A 17539-nucleotide genomic window follows, 5' to 3' on the forward strand; every position below is an offset into this window, starting at 1 on the left:
ATATTATTACTGGACAGCTTTTAGGCACGGAGTTTATAACTCTTATGGTTGGTGAATCAGTGGCACTGTTTGTCAGAGTGCAAAGTGGCACTTGGACCTAATACATTTATAAGCTCTAAACTATTGGTAGAAGGTCATCACCATCATCATTATCATCATCATCAACATTTTTTGACATTCACAACTCATGATAATTGTTTATTGAGTGCTTACTGTATGCTAAGCACTGTCTTAAATATTTTTTATAGATTAACTTATTTAATTCTCACACAATTCTGAGAGAAGTATTAATATGACTCATATCTTAAAGGTAAGAAAGCTATGGCACAGAGAGGTTAAGTGGTTTGTCTGGTCATATGCCTCGTAAGTGGTATTGTTGGGGGAAAAAAAGTGAGATAATTGTAAAGCTGCTCTAAAAAAATTAAGTGCCATACAAATCTAAAATCTATTGTCGCCGGGCGCGGTGGCTCAAGCCTGTAATCCCAGCACTTTGGGAGGCCGAGACGGGCGGATCACGAGGTCAGGAGATCGAGACCATCCTGGCTAACACGGTGAAACCCCGTCTCTACTAAAAAATACGAAAAACTAGCCGGGCGAGGTGGCTGGCGCCTGTAGTCCCAGCTACTCAGGAGGCTGAGACAGGAGAATGGCCCGAACCCGGGAGGCGGAGCTTGCAGTGAGCTGAGATCCGGCCACTGCACTCCAGCCTGGGCGACAGAGCGAGACTCCGTCTCAAAAAAAAAAATAAAATAAAATAAAATAAAATCTATTGTCATTGTTATCATTGGTGTGATAGCATACCCATTTCAACAATTTATCTGGAAGGTAGGCACAATTCTTATTACCAAAAAAAAATTAAAATACAGACTTCCAGATCTATGCTCATTATTAAATTTTCTTCCTACAAATGAATAAAGGAATGTATACAAATAGAAAAATGCATGAGACATATGCAGAAAGGAACAACTTGGGAAGGAAGTAAAAGTGTAGCTCTGATAATAGATTAGGTTAAGGTAGATTGTTAATTTATCCTTAAAACTTAAAATTATCACATTCATTAATTATAATTTTTAATTTACCTAGTTTTTGTTTTTCAGATAGTGCTGGACATTTTATAAAACCTGACAATATGCTTTCCTTGCTACTCAGATGCAGATACAATGTTTGAGGCTAAACTAACACCGATACATCCAGTCCTTACACTTATCTCAATGACTTTCCCTAAACCTTTTCACTCCTGCAGTAGCTTAAGGCCATTTTCAACAAGAAAGTAAAAAAGGCAATTGTAGGCTTTCTTCAAATAAAACCTCCTCCTTCCCCATTTGCATTCCTTGGATATGAACTTTATTGGATGTCCCAAAAGCCAAATAGTAAAAGCAGAGTCTGGAAGATAGTAATGGATCTAATATTTCAGTGCGTACGTGTTATTAATGACTGACAGTATTTCACTTTACAGTTTGTGAATTTCTTTTGCACTTTCTCTTTAATTTTCACCATAACCCTGTAAGATATTAATGCATGGGTGATTGGTAATATCACAATATAAATGTGCCTTATCTTGCCATAGAATATTATGGGCATATAAAAATAAAGGGCATCAGCTGTGAATTTCTGAATTATTTAGATTGTTATTATGATTTCATTATTTGGATCCAGGAGAGACTTTATGGATCCTCTGGACCAACTACTTCATTTTCCAGAGAGGAAACCAATTGCCAGTGAGTTAGTGGCAGAGCCAGGGCAAGAAACACAGTCCTGATTCCTATTTCAGATATCTCTCCACTGTAACACACCTCATTTTCTGAAAATAAAAAGGTAAAAGAATATACAGTTTCCCTCTGTTTGCAAAAGTAGGTTCTATGTACAGAGGTAAGATACAAGGAAGAAATTTTAAACAATCATAAAATATAATTAGTAGAACACCAGTGTGGGCGAAAAATAGATTTATTTCATCAGCAAAAGCGATGGGAGGTTGGGGGGAAGTAATAATCCCCATTTCACAGACTGTAGTTTTCAATAAAGAAATCTCACTTCTGAAAGTGAAAGTCACACTAAATACCGATTTCATAGCTTACCACACAGATTTGTAATTGTCACAATTTATTAGCATTGCTCACTCAGTGATTCAGTCGTCTTCTCCTTGACAGCTGAAATGCAATTCACTGTATAAAGTTTCTATGTTGAACTTTATTAACCATTACTTACTGAGATTCATACTATGCTTAGCAGTACTAAGTGAAGGTCCAGAATAAATAGTGTTCCTGTCACCAATCGTTAGCATTCCAGCCTCTTCACAACTTTAGAGTTGCAATTTTAGATGGATTGTTTGTGTTCCCAAGGGCAACCCCTCTACCTGTGTCTGCATCTCATTGCCTCTCATTTATGTCTCAGCAATTCTTCAACACTTGTCCCTCTCTCTCCTGCATCATTAATTTATCCTTCTCTACTAGTTAGCTCCATCAACCCCCAAACATGCTGCATTTTTTTTTCACCTTAATCTTTAAAAAATTCCTGGGGTCTCACCTCCCTCCCCAATGGTCATATTTTTCTGCTCTGCTTGATGGAAACATTCCTAGGAAGATGTGTTGGTACTTTCTCCATTTCATTTCCTCCATTCTCTATTGACCCATCACCAATCAGGCTGCTCTGTCAAGGCCACTAATGACCTCCTCATTGCTATATTCAGTGGTGAGTTCTCAGTCTTCATTTTCGTTTACTCCTAAGCAGTATTTGTCTTCTCAGCAATATCTGAATATTGATCACTCTATCTTAAAATGCATTCTTCACACAGCCTCTGATATCACTCTTTTGGTTTTTCTCTGTTTTCTCTGGTGACTTTTTCTCAGTCACTCTCCTTGCCAGATGCTTATCATATCTCTATCTTTCAGTAGTGTCTCTGCATACAGTCATCTGAGTATCTCTCATCTCTACCTGTCCTCTCATCCTTAAGGATCACATTCATTGTTTTATGATTTTATGTATCATCTGTATGATTTTCAAATTTATATCTCAAACCCAGACTTATGAATTTCTCTATGAAATCCAGACTCTTATATTCAACTTTTACCTAACAGCCAATATCGCTCTTGGATATCTGATGAGCATCTTGAAATTAATTGGTCACAGATCTCACTCATTCTCAGACCCCAACAAAACAGCACATCTCCCCCCACAGTCTTCAACATCTCTTTAAATAATTACTCAATCCTTTAAGCTACACAGGTCTCTCACTGGGTCCTGATCACCCTTTATAATAGTCACATTCATTACCCTAACAATACCTATTTGCATGTGTGTGTGTGTGTGTGTGCGCGCGTGTGTGTGTGAGAGAGAGAGAGAGAAACAGTCTCTCACTCTGTCACCCAAGCTGGAGTGCAGTAACACAATCATAGCTCATTACAGCCTCAAACTGCTAAGCTCAAGTGATTCTCCTGCCTCAGCCTCCTAAGTAGCTGGGACTGTAGTCATGAGCCGCTATATCTGGCTAAATTTTTATTTTTGTAGAGATGGGTGTCACTTTGTTGCCCAGGCTGGTCTCAAACTCCCAGCCTCCTGCCTTGGCCTCCCAAAGTACTGGGATCACAGTGAGCCACCATGCTCAGTCCTATTATTCTTTTATATTAAACAGCATTCACCAGAGAAACAGAACAAATGGATGGATGGGTGGATGAATGGATGGATGGATGGATGGATGGATGGATGGATGGATGGATGGATATGGATAGAGATAGCTAGCTAGCTAGATATTTCTTATAAGATATTGGCTCATGTAATTATGAAGGGTAAGAAATTTCATGATCTGCAGTCTGCAAACTGGAGACACAGGAAAACTAGTGGTATGGTTCAAAGGCCTGAGGGCCAAAGTCCATGATGTAGAAGAGTTCAAAGTCTGAAGGCCTGAGAATCAGGACCTCCAAGAACAGGAGAAAACTGATGCCCCAGTGCAAGCAATCAGGCAGAGAGGGCAAATTCCCTCTCTCTCCACCATTTTGTTTTATTCAGACCCTCAATTGATTAAATTATGCCCATCCATATTGCAGAAAACAATTCCACTTCACTCAGTCCGCTGAATAAAATGCTAATCTCTTCCAAAAACACCCTCACAGACACATGCAGAAATAATGCTTAACCAGATATCTGGGCATCCTATAATCCAGTCAAATTGACACATAAAATTAACCATCATACTTTCTCTGCTTAATGTTTCCTCTTAGGCACTTACCAGTACCTTGCATATAAATACCAGAATGTCAGCTCCATGAGAGCAACAGCTTTGTTTGTTTTGCCCACTATTGTATCCTGACAGCCTAGAACTCTGCCTGTATTATAGCAGGTACATAAATATCAGCTAAATGAAAGCAATCTATCAGAAATAAATATTCCTTAGCACATAGTCTTCTTTATAAATAAGAATTCATCATAACTCTGTTAGCTCCTCAAATCCTCCTGAGTCTTTCATTTCCTCTCTACATCATCCACTCCAGCTACTCACACCCAGTGGTGCCAGCCTAAACCCTATCACCACTCAGAAATGCATCACAATGGAAACCTCCAGCATCCAGTCCTCTGCTCATAATCTTCTGGGTCCTCCATAGGTTACCAGTGAGATATCCTTCCTGGAATCCTTCCTTATTCAGCTTGGGCTGCGTTGTTCATCCCCTGAACAGTTCTATGAGCCATCATAACAGTTGAATCCCCTTGCCTTACTGGTTGTTTTGTTGTTGTTGTTGTTTGTTTGTTTGGGGTTTTTTTTTAGTGTTTTTGTTTGTTTGGGTTTTTTTTGTTGTTGTTTGCATTTGACCACTCAAGTCCCTGATTTAAAACAATATACCTACAAATATAAGCAAGCCAGCGTAAACCCACTCTCTAAGTCAGACTGGCTGGGTTCAAATAAATATTGGTTTTAATACTTACCAGTTATGTATATTTAAGCAAATTTCTTCACTGAAAGCCTCAATTTCCTCATTGGTATAATGAAAATAATAATTGTGCTTATTTCAGAGGCTACTTATGAAGACTAATGAGCTAATCTAAGTAAAGTTCTTATCACGGTAAGTTACTATTACCGTTATTGTACCCAAATTGTTGAGCATGGCAAAAGAATATCATAAAAACACCACACATATTAGTGCCCCTACAATGTGTGGGGTTTCCAGTCTGGCTCAGCACTGTATTTATTTATTGATCCTTTGTTTTTCTGCCTCTCTCATCTGGCTGCCCTTTTATTCCAAACTTTACTCTCCGCTCAAGTACTTAACTTCTAACAGGGTCCACGTTTTCATCCATCTTTTCCTCTTCCGTCCAGTCTCCTGGACAAGGAATCATTTTATTCAAGGATAACTTGTGTATTTTTGCTCTTGATATCTTCCACTCTACTCCATTCTCCTTCTCTCACTGAATTCTTTGTCCCTTCTTCATGACTGACACTATCGCTCAGCTTATTAAAATAATCAGGCTTATCTTATAGTTTTTTTTTTTGTTTTCACCTTTTTAAGCTTCCTTTACTTTGTGATCCCTCTCACATACTGTCCTCCTGATCTCATTCTTCTCAGCCAAGCTTCTTGAATGAGTAGTCCTCACATTATCAATTCTCCATTTCCCATTAAACTCTTAACCCCTTAAACTTATTTTTTGAGCATTTTCCATAAAGAATAAATATTTTTGAACACATGATTTAAAAGTTACCTAACATGTTCAAAATTTTCACATCATTTTGAAATTTCCATCTCCCACAATAGAAATATTTTTAATGTAATAAACTACTAATTATTTCTCTTGATAGTAACAGTGGAGTCAGCGATTATAATTTTTCTAGCAAGATTTGGGTGAGTTCTTTTCACATGAAAAAGTTTGCCTATATTTTAAAATAAATTCTCAGTGAAATGAGGCCAGATGTTTTCATTTACCTTTTTTTTTGCATTTTTGTCACAATATTAACCTTACCAATGTTAGCTACTTATTGAATATTTATTGTTAATAAGTACATAACTAATAAATTTTAATTATAAGTTTTATGAATAGACAAATAATACTTGTGATGATTGATAATACATTTGATTTCTACTTATTTGCATTTTCTGTTTTGTGAAAGTATATTTCATTAAACAAAAAACATGCAGTCGCCATCAAGATTCCTTTTTGAGGCAGCTAGGAAGTACTAAAATCATCATTTAATTCAGTCAAGTGAAACTCATCAAATAGTTAATTGCTCCAATGAAAAAAGGTTGATTGGTTTTCCACTTTTTCAGTAAGTTAATGTTATTTTGTGAAATTACCTCTTGAAGACAGCTTTCTGAATCGTCAGACATTGGCCTCAGACTGTTCATCATTCAACACTTTCTAAGTTAGAAGTAGAGACTGCAAGAAACTCACTTGGTAGGAAGGGAAATTACGTGGAGGAGTGGAGTGTGCCAGTCAATTTGTCAGGTGCTTTCTCATTAAGGACTTCAGAGATAAGGGTCAGTCTTTGGGAACAGATTCTAAACACACACTTCCTTATTAAACGGTTTTACAAAAAGCCAAATTCCAAACCATTTGGAGCTTTGAAGATAAGGATACACACATTGCCAAGTTCCTATCAACTGAGCTGCCATTGTTATTAATTATTGTAATAATGACTCACACACAAGAGGCATTACCTGACATGCATTGACTCAGTGCATTTTCAATTACAAATGGAGAAACCACAATAATAACAGCTGTGGGGGAAATGTAGCAGTCCCTTTCCATCAAATGGCTTCTGTTACGAATAATCAAAATTTTTGTATTTAATTTAGTCCAATTGATATGGTTTCATTTTTTTCTTTAACTGAAAATGACTGTCCAACATTGATAACATTCATTAGATCAACAGTTTGCAAATACCTATGAAGAGAACCAAAGGGACTGCAAAGATGTAAAAATCAGGTCCTCATTCTTAAGGTGTTTAATAACCAATAGGGGAGCTAGGTAACACATACCACAATACAAAGCCATGTACGGCTGATGTGAGCAGTACAGAGTGACCTAATGGGTCAGAGAAGGAAAAGGTCCCTTTCATCTGAGGAAATCAAGGCAAGCCCATGAATTCTTTTTGGATGGTTAGAACTTCAGGATAGATGATTGGAACTGCAAGAGTAGAACACATTCAAGCGAGGAGAATAACTCGAGCAGAAGGACCTTCATGCATATTTAACAGGTGGTGAGTAGACCAGTTTTCCTGGAAGATAGGTTCGTTTAAATGAGTGAGAGATAAAAATAGAAATGTAATTTTGGAATATGTAAGGTAAAAAGACCAGAAATAGGGTAATGGTTTTAGAATTTAAAAAAGGGAATGTATCACAATAGCAAAGACGTGGAATCAACCTAGGTCCCCATCAGTGATGGATTGGATAAAGAAAATGTAGTACATATAAGCCATGAAATGCTACACAGCCATGAAAAGGACGAAATCATGTCCTTTGCAGCAACATAGATGCAGCTGGAGGCCATTATTCTAAGTGAATTAATACATGAACAGAAAATCCAATACCACATGTTCTCACTTACACATCGGAGCTAATCACTGGGTACTCATAGATACAAAGATGACAAAAATAGAAACTGGGGACTACTGAAGCGGGGAAGGAAGAGAGAGGGCAAGGGTTAAAAAACTAACTACTGGGTACTATGATCAGTACCTGGGTGATGGGATCATTAATACCCTAAACCTCAACTTCGTACAATATATTCAGGTAACAAACTTGCACGTGCACTTCCTCAACATAAAATAAAAAAAAAATTTTAAAAAAGAGAATGTGATTTAAACTCTGTCTTAACATATACCAAGGATAATTCGCAAACTTGTCATATATCCCCAAATAGACTAAAAAACCAAAGTGTTCACAGTCATTCTGCAATTCTGTAAATACTTCCATCTTGATATTTTTTATTTGTCTTTGTGTTGGTATTATCGCAATCACTTTCTAGCCATTTTATGTCCCAGATTCAGGTTATCCTTATGTTCAGACTCTTCTTTTTTCTTTTTTTTTTTTTCTTTTTTTTGGTGGGGGACGGAGTCTTGCTCTGTCGCCCAGGCCGGAGTGCAGTGGCACAATCTCGGCTCACTGCAAGCTCTGCCTCCCGGGTTCCCGCCATTCTCCTGCCTCAGCCTCCCAAGTAGCTGGGACTACAGGCGCCCGCCACCATGTCCGGCTAATTTTTTTGTATTTTTAGTAGAGACGGGGTTTCACCGTGTTTGCCAGGATGGTCTCGATCTCCTGATCTCGTGATCTGCCTGCCTCGACCTCCCAAAGTGCTGGGGTTACAGGCATGAGCCACTGCACCCGGCTCTTCTTTTTTTAAAAAATATATTTTTTAAGTAAGCTTTTTATTTTAGGGTAGTTTTAGATTTACAGAAAAGTTGCAAAGATATTACGGAGACTTGCTATGTGCCCAGCATCCATTTTCCTCTGTTGTTAAGATCTTGTATTATATGGTGTGTTTTTCACGACTAATGTCATAACCAACACCGATACATTGTCACTAAGTAAAGTCCATGCAGTAGTCATATTTATTTAGTCTTTATCTAATGTCATGTTTGCCAGTCCAGGATCCTATTTGGTATACCACATTATATTTAATTTTCAAATTTATTCAGAGCATGACAGTTTCTCAGGCTTTCTTTGGTTTTGGTGTCTCTAAGGAAGAGTGGTCAGATATTTTGTAGAATGTTCCTCAATTTGGGTTTGTTGGATGTTTTTCTCATGATTGGAGTGGAGATGTGGGTTTTGGGGAGAAAGATACAGAGGTAAAGTATGATTTTTATCACATCATGTCAAGGGCACCTACTATCAATGTGACATCAATGTTGACGTTAAGCTTGATGACATGGTTGAGATAGTGTTTCTCAGGTTTCTGCACGGCAAAGAAACTATTTTTCCACATTTTTCATACTGTACTCTTTGGAAGACAGTCACTATGTTTATCCCACATTTAAGGAGTGGGAGAATTATGCTTCACCTTCTTGAGAGTAAAGTATCTACATAAACTATTTGAAATTCTACACATAAGATTTGTTTATTGCCTCTCATTTATTTGTTTATTTAATCATATGTTTATATCAGTATGAACTCATAGATATTTATTTTATACCTTGATTACAATCTAATACTATCTTGTTAATTTTGTTGTTCAAATTGTTCCACCTTTAGCCATGGAGAGCCCTTTCTTGGTTTCTGGATCCTTTGACATATCTCCATCAGATTTTCTCTTTAGTTTTTCTTTATTTTCTGTTACTATAATATAGTCTAAGCCTATTTTGTATATTCCCTGCCCCTGCTCTAGAGTTAGCCACTTCTCCAAGGAGGCTTGGTTTCCTTACACAGAGAATGGTATTAGAAACCAAGGTCTGGTCTCTGGATGTGCTCATTGCAACTGCAGTGTCATTGCTTCTAGGCCCTCTCAGTAAATGGAGCTCAGAAATATATGTATATGCACTAACTCATATATACATAGATATCTATTATTATTTCTATATTTAGTTATTTGTATCTATGTTGAACTAAATATTAGTTCATATTGACGTATCCATCTGTAATCCAGTACTAAAAGATTTATTCTTGTCTTCCCCATTTGCTTACTTGTAACTTCCTATTACAACAGTAAGCAACCTTCTCCTGCCAGCCAGCCATACATTATCTATTTGTTCAATCCTAGTATACATGCATAACGGTTTCAGAATTGTTCATCTGTACTGCCATGAGAATCAACTTTATCAACTAGACTGCAGTATGTATATATAGTTCCTTTTGTCTCTACTCTTAGTCTCCACTCATTTCCAAAGTTATTTAGGTCAGCACCTTTTCTTTTAATTAATAAATTTTATTTTTAGAGAAGCTTTACGTTTGCAGAAAAATCGAGCAGAAATTACAGAGAACCACCATATGCCTCTTTTCCTGCCTGCTCACTGTTTTCATGTTATTTCCTATTATTAACATCTTTCCTTAATATGATGCAATTGATTAAAAAATTGATACATTATTATTAACTAGAGGCCGTTGTTTACATAAGGGTTCATTCTTTGTGTTATGCAGTTTTATGAGTTTTGACAAATGTATAATTTCATATATCCATCATTACAATATGATATATAATAGTTTCACCACTACTAAAACCCCCTGTGTTTTATCAAGCCAATCTTACTCATTCCCCAAAACTCTGGCAATGAATGAACTATTTAATGTCTAAGGTTTTGTGTTTTCTAGAATATCATAAAAAAATGAAATCATGGCACATATGGTCTTTTTCAAGCTGGCTTCTATCACTTAACACTATGCATTTAAGGTTCTTCGTGTCTCTTCGAGGCTTGATGACTCATTTATTTTTATTACTAAATAATATTCTGTTGTATGGATGGACTATACTTTATCTACTTCCGTATTGAAGGACACCTTAGCTACTTAGAGTTTTGGTGATTATTAACATAGTTACTGTAAACATCCCTGCATATAAATTTTCAAGTCAATTGTGTAAAAATCTAGGAGCATATATGGTCTGACTTTAATTTTGGCAGAAACTACCGACCTGTCTTCCAAAGCAGTGGTGCCATTTTCCATGGCAATGATTGAGACTTTCTGTCGTTCGTTATCCTCAGCAGTAATAGATATTGTCAGATTTTTGGATTTTAGCATTCTAATATATGTGTAATATATTTCATTGCTGTTTTAATTTGCAGTTCCTTCATGGCAAATTATGTTGGGTATCTTTTTTCATGTGCTTATTTTTCATTTGTATAACTTCTTTGGGGAGGTGCCCATTCGATCTTTGCCCATTATTCATTGGATTGTTTGCTCTTTTTGTTTAATTTTAATATTTTTTGTATGTTCTAGATATATATATTCTGAATATTCTGGATATTTATCAGGTATGTGATTTCCAAATATTTTCTCCCAGTCTATGGCTTATGTTTTTCAGTCTCTTAATAGTGTGTCTTACAGAGTCATTTGTTTTAAAAACGTTGAATTTAATGAGTAATTTAACACTTAAGAATTCAGCATTATTTTTGTGCTGGTCTAATGTAAATTTACTCTGTTGACATCTTTCAATTATTCATGTTTTTGTCATCTGTTCAGATGGAGTTAGTCTCCCAACAATATCTTTAGCCCACTTTGATTCAAAATTAAGAGAACTAGGGAGCACCCATCATCATGGAAGACCACAGCATCCTGTGCTTCCCCAGTAATGTCATCATTCCTTTCCTCATAGTACTCATTTGGGAGAATATCGAAGGGGAAAGTTTGTTTTTCTGAGAGTCGTCTCCAGCTACAGTTCCATCAAAGAAAAACAAGAAGCCAGTGAAGTGAAAAGAAAATAGATTCCATACCATTTAAAACGATTGCACTAATTTTATGTAGCGGTAAACATGAATTTATTCAGCAGTAGATTTCAATTATGTTTCTAATTTGCAAATGTTGCCCTCCAGTAGATCTCAAATTAGAGGGCTAAGCACTAAGGAATGGCAAGGCAATGACATTGCAATTAGAGAGTCTTCTAAAATATTAAATTAACTATTTGGGAAGGTAGTAAATGGTTCATATTATTTATCAATAAAAGGCATATATGACATTTGATTTATATGGGATTCATAACAATGTTTCTTTGACTGGTTTTCATTTTCTATTTTGAAGTTATCTAGTTATATCTGAATCTGCCCTGGGAGGGTTGAGATTTGAATAAGTTTGAAGATTGCCATGGAAAATAATTATTTGGCTACTCTAAAATACATTGCAAGAACTCGTCTAATTCTTATTATAAAGGGATTTGTTGTGTGCAACCAAGCACCAGAAATGAGAAAGCCATTTTCTTCATATTCCCAACACTGTGAGAAGATACCCAAAATAGATCCTTATCTAATCCTTTTTAATTTTTTTTTTCAGATTCCCCATCATGTTTTGTAGCCTCTCTGATCCAAAAGAAATGTGAGAGTCAGGCAGAACAGTATTTACAGTCACAGTTTAGCTTAAACAATTTGGGAACCTCTCTCTGAGGCTTAGTTTCTACAACTAAAAAGGAAATAGGAAAAATGCATGCCTTATAACGCTATTGCGCAGGCTAATTGAAATAAGGAAGATGAAATCTGCACAGCCACCAGGGTAATGTTAGCTTCCCCTTCTTTGCATGTTGAATTTTCTTTCCTTTGGAATATACTCACCATAAGCTTTCATAGTTCATATAGGATGCCAGAGTCATGAACTTAGTGTTCTATTTCATTTCTTTTTAGAAAATACCACATCTCACACACATACATGGTCTAGCTGCCCTCTTGTCACACTTTCCATGTGCCTACCCTTCATGCAGGAGCTTCCACCCCAAGGGCCCCTCTCCATGGCCTCCACTGCAAGCAAGTTCTGAATGAAGGTCATTACACATTCCAGCATACTTTGAATATCATTTGCATATTTATTTCCATGAAGGTAAGAGTTGTGTCCTATGTGCCTCAGACTATCTAACATCTTCACAATAGGTTCTCAGAAAGTGTTTAGGAATTAATGAAAGGTAGGAAAAGAGGAAGGGAGAGAGGGAAGGAAGGAAGGAAGGAAGGAAGGAAGGAAGGAAAGAAGGAAGGAAGGAAGGAAGGAAGGAAGGAAGGAAGGAAGGAAGGAAGGAAGGAAGGAAGGAAGGAAGGAAGGAAGGGTTGTAGTCTGAAGACAGATATGAAGAGCCTTTTCTCCCTTTTGCAAGCGCCCACCTAGAGAATAAAGCAAACTTTATTTTTCTTTATTAGATAAGTGGGAACTTAATAAGAAACCTGCAGCACATTAGTGTAAAGGAAGTTCTGTTTAGCTTCCTCTACTAAGCCTAAATGACTCCTTGTGGTTTGTCTTGTTATCACTCTTAATATTTATGGTGAGATCTGGGCAAAACGTCGAAGGCTTTGAATTCTCTGAGCCCTCAAATTTCTTCTTGCACTGCTCTAATAATATAAAACTCTCCAGATTTCTTTTCACCCTGCAAATGGTCTCAAGCATCGTTTATGCATGTGGCTGCTATGAAACAATGCAAGCTTCACTCCACCTGGGCAAGTTTGTTTTGCCAGATATTTAACTTTAATGAAGTCTATTGAATAAAACTTAAATGCCAGAGAAAGGTTTTAAAAATTGCAGATGGGATTCGGGAGGATGTTGGAAAATTCCCCCCTTGACACCGAAAATTTTCCCCAAGCCAGCACTAAAGCTCAGTAGTTTTAGGGAGTGGTGGATTCGATAGGATCCCCAAACTGATCTTTATCAGAAAGTACCACTGAGAACTTGGAAGTGCTCTTCAGAACAAAGGTGGCCAAAGCTGGAGCTGCTTGGGTCCAGGCATCACATGCCAAGGGTCACTTGGTTTCACATTAGGAGTTTCTTAGACCTAGAGCTACCCCACCAAAATAACAAGCCTCCTGGAACACCTGGCCTGCTGTGTACTCCCTGGCCCTGGCCCTCTCCTCTTTTCTGATCTTAGTTCCCTTGAACTCTATCATCTGGTTCCCAATCTCCCTTTCAGCGTATGAAAGGAATCTGTCTTGGAAAAGTCCATCTAAACAAGGAAAACAAAATTTAAACTTTCTGGACTGCAAATTATTCATCCACAAACTATTGAGACTGGCGTGGTGGCTCACGCCTGTAATCCCAGCACTTTGGGAGGCCAAGGCGGGCAGATCACCTGAGGTCAGGAGTTCAAGACCAGCCTGGCCAAAATGGCAAAACCCCATCTCTACTTAAAAAAAAAAAAATTAGCCAGCATGGTGGCACATGTTTGTAATCCCAGCTACTCAGGAGGCTGAGGCAGGAGAATCGCTTGAACTTGGTAGGTAGAGGTTGCAATGACCTGAGATCTCACCATTGCACTCCAGCCTGGGCGACAGAGTGAGACTCCATCTCCAAAAAAAAACAAAAATCTATTTATTGAATATATAGCACATCATGTGGTACTACAGAAAGTAAGATGAGCTCAGACGCAATTTCTATCCTTGCAATGCTTATACGTATAAAAATATTCCAGTTCAACGAGGATTCTTTTTTCATTTATTAGTTCATTACTCTCTCACTAAAAGCATTTTCTGTTTCCAGTGTTTTAGGATTTATGTGGGGCAACAAAAAAGGGTTTTCTCTTTTCTCCATCTTTTGTCAAATGTGTGCTTTGTTTAAAGCTAGTACAATGCCATTTTAGTTAAATCACATTTGCTTTTATGTAATATAACTGTCATGTCAAAACTTTTGTATTATTGTGGAAGTTAGTAAATACAAAAATTGTATTTTCAGAATAAGATGACATAAAACTCATTTTTATTTTATCTTTTGACTTTCCCTAAGTAGGGATCTTCCAGCAAAACACTGCATTTCATTTTTTTCTCTTTAATTTTTCTCAAAGTCATTTGCCTATCTCTCCCTTCCCTGTATACAAGCATAGACACCTGCCAAAGACAACCAATGAGTCCCTGGCCAGAGTCAGAGGCAACCCAGTCATGAAGATTCCCACTGAAAACCTAGTACTTCAGGGACACGCTTGTCTCCTGCTCTCTCTAGAGGTAGTGAAAAATCCGAAGATGGCACACATTGTGAGTTCCCCAGAAATGGAAAAGCTTTGGGTCATTTAATCATCACATGCACGTAAGATATTGTGTAGATTCTTTTAATTGAACTTCTTCATAGAACATTATACTGAATGTTTGCAAATGGGAATGAACCCAAAGCTGTTTACTGGGGCATAATTTTCCCCCAGTACTGATGGACTCACACCAAGTGCAAGTACAAAACACCGACTTGGTACTCCATGCTAGAGGTCTTCTTTAACGCGAGGGTTATATATTATAGATTGCAATACATCTATGGGTGTTTGATGTGTAAACATAAAGAAATACTGAAAACAACCTTTCAGTCTGTCAGTCAAAAAAAATCTCAAAAGTTTAGTTCACTGGGATCTTTATTAGATTCGCTAGCAGTGTCTAAAATAAATGTTTCCTTTGTCAATTTTTCAGTGAATTTGTCAAAAACAAATAGAAAGCTTTTCAGTGAGCTTTATTCTGTGTGTAAACACAGTGCTATTTATTCATGAGAGAAAACTACTTCATGAAAACCAAATTACTACTGTGCCAACCAATTTTGTCAAAGCTCTCTTAAGGTCTATAAATTTTTTTTCAATGCATTTTGGTTTTAGAAAGATGATGGCAATTCTTTCCTCTATATGATGTGGAAGTAATAGGCTATGATCTATACGACTACAAGGAAACATAAAGCACAGTTTGACCCTTCCTGGCCACCTCTAGTTCGAATCAATATTGCAACTATTATATAAACAAACATAATCGAATCATTTGGAGTGTTAAGACCCAGAGGATTGCAAAAGGCTCTGTAGGGGGTATAAGGGCTCTTTTGATTCTTTCAGATTGACTGGGAAGCTGCCTCACGTTAATGATGCTAACTCAAACTGAAACCACTCCAAAAGGAGAGAAATGAGATATTAAGAAGCAGATGACCTTTGAATCTATTTACACCTCTGGGCAAAACCAGCAGTGAGGCTGTGAGGAGTTGTGAGGGCTATTCTCTAAAAGGAGTCTTGTGTCACCTGCACCTAACTGAAAACAGAGAGAGCCACAGGAAAGTTTTCACAACATTGGCCTTCTATTTTTCAGGCAAACTCTGCCTCCAAATAAACAAAAATTTATTTTGCTGTGTTTTGTTCCATTTTTCAAGAATGCAATCATCTTATCATCTTTCTGTATTATTGTCTCCAGTAATTAGATCCAGTGTCTTGGGCCTGTCAAAAGCACTGTACTAGTTAGCCATCAAGTCACTTTAATTAAATTCAATAAATAAAGTTGTAAACATTGTTTATGGTTTATCGAAAGGGCAATTGATTGCATACTGAAATATTCAGAAACCTCCAAATAAATCAACCAGTTAGAAAATTCAATATTTTCAGACAGGGCAAATTTATCCTATGAGTACATGCAAAAGTAAAAACTATCCCCTTGTAGTCTTATATGTTCAACTTTATGGAATAAGCCAAAGACTTAGAGGGAAATTTAGAGACGTTCTTTATTCATGAAAGACTAACTTATTCCAGCTTAAATTGCCCACATCTTTAGTCTTGAAAGTTTCCCAAATGATTCAAATACCCTTTTAACCTATCCCCATGTCTCATAAAAACAAGACATTCTTCTTAGTTAACTTAAATCCTTTCTTATACAATTATCTCTAACCTTTGGAATGAAGGGAAATTGAGCCAGTAAGTACCATAATGAAAATGCTGTATATCTATCTTGTCCTCTGTTTGTGCAGTATCCAGCTCTTTTGGCTCTACACAGACAGGACTCTTGCTAAGGTCACCACTTACCTGAGTACATGCCCCCAAAACAGACATTTGTTAGTTGATAGAACTAAAGTAAGATCTAAGTTCCCAATATCTAATGATATCTTAAATCAGTCTAATTGATCTGTTGACATTATTTTAGCATCTTTAACTGCCTTTCTGGAAAAGATAGCTGAGGTTGAAACCCAAGAGGCTGAGTACTGCCAGCCTCTTTTGAATTCTCCTCTTATTTGATCTTATTGCAGAATTTAACACAAATCACCCTCCCTCTTTACCAGGCTTCCCCAATCACTCCACATATGGTTCTCTAATTGTTTCTTCTTACTTCCTTTTGCCTTTCTGTCCTCTATCCTTAGTAAACTCAGGTAAGTCAATTCTCTTTTATTCTACATTCCTTTGGTGATCTCATCACTTCCAATGGCTTCATCAACCAATTGACATTAACTCTTAGATTAATCACATAGGCTTTAGCTTTCCTCCTAAACTCGATACAATCTCCTACTGCTTACCAGAAGTACTAAGAGCCTACCAGGCATCACACCTGACAAGTTTATTTCTTTCCAAACCTGCTGTCTTTATTGGTGACATCACTTTCCATATAATGGAAAGCCCAAACCAAGGACCTCAGAGTCATCTTCATCACCCCTTACTTCTTTGCCTTCTAATTATTTGGTAACCAGAATATAGCTGTTATGCTACTAAAATGTCTCTCGGTATATCTGCTCTTCTCTTTCCACTGCCACTGACTTGGTCCTCAGAGTCTCTTATCTGATCTACTCTTATCTGAGCAGGTTACCTCATCATCATTCTTAAACCTATCCACTCTCCTTTTGGCATTTATGCCTCAGAGATCTTTTAAAAGTATAAATCCACGTTGCAAAACAAAAACAGAACCGACAAAATTTCTTTGATGGCTCACTTTTGCCTACAGCTACAGATTCAACTAGCCTGTGGTGAGCACATTACACCCACTAGATACTGTAGTAGTTATCACAGCATGCATTATGTCTAAAGAGCATCACATTGAAGATTAGGAAAGTAGGTTCTCATCCCACATATGGGTCCACACATTTCCTCTCCAGTCCTAAGTTTTACCATTGTAAATGAAAGGATTGTATTAAATGATTTCTATGGGTCTATCAACCTCAGATAACATTTTCAGAAAGGCAGTTAAATATAATAAGATAATGTCAACAGATCAGTTAGACTGCTTTGGGAAATCATTACA

The sequence above is a fragment of the Macaca nemestrina genome, chromosome 13 (genome assembly GCF_043159975.1).
Source record: "Macaca nemestrina isolate mMacNem1 chromosome 13, mMacNem.hap1, whole genome shotgun sequence".
NCBI lineage: Eukaryota > Metazoa > Chordata > Mammalia > Primates > Cercopithecidae > Macaca > Macaca nemestrina.